The sequence below is a fragment of the Eurypyga helias genome, unplaced genomic scaffold (genome assembly GCF_000690775.1).
Source record: "Eurypyga helias isolate BGI_N326 unplaced genomic scaffold, ASM69077v1 scaffold24881, whole genome shotgun sequence".
NCBI lineage: Eukaryota > Metazoa > Chordata > Aves > Eurypygiformes > Eurypygidae > Eurypyga > Eurypyga helias.
In genome coordinates, this window is record NW_010229298.1 from 7,177 (window position 1) to 7,762 (window position 586).

Consider the following 586-nt stretch of genomic DNA (forward strand, 5'->3'; position numbering starts at 1 on the left):
ATACAGAGCGGGGAGGGATGTATCGGGGAGGGGCTGTGGGGGCAGGAGGGGACAAGCGCGAGGTCACACGAGGCCGGAGGAAGATGAAGCGCGACTTCCCCGGGCAGAAACCTCCCATGAGATCCCAGGGAGGGCATCCCCCTTCCCTCTGGCTCCAGAGGGAAAGCCCCCAGCCCATTTCCGTGCAGCTCAGCACCGGGAATGTGCAGAGACGCTGCAGGCAAGGGCTGGAAAAGAGGGAAAGGTTAAGGAGAAGAGAGTCCCAGGAAAAGCAAACCCCTCCAGCTTTGCTCGTCAGCGGGACGGAGACCCAGCCGGCAGCCCAAGGGGGCGGGGGGCTCCGAGCCCGTAATTGGGAGAAACTGGGACACCCCAGAGCCGCATCCAGCTGCTCGGGGGGTTTAGGGGCTCGGTACGCGCCCCCCTCGGGCGGGTTATGCTTCCTTGGATAAGAACGGGAAGGCTACACGTGCTACCTGGGAAGCCCGAGTCGGGAATCAGGTTGGCTACTCGTTCACTGAGCTCAAACAACATGGAAAAGCGTGGGAAGCGTCTCCGGAAAGGAGGGCGCCGGAAGGGAGCGCTT

The 586-nt window shown here is 63.0% G+C and overlaps 1 protein-coding gene across 1 annotated transcript in view; it reads right to left on the minus strand.

The window, feature by feature from the left end:
- TNPO3 (transportin 3) overlaps positions 1–586 on the minus strand; it is a gene marked incomplete at its 3' end in the record, with an annotated part of 9,921 nt that overhangs the window by 7,166 nt on the left and 2,169 nt on the right. The window lies entirely within an intron of this gene.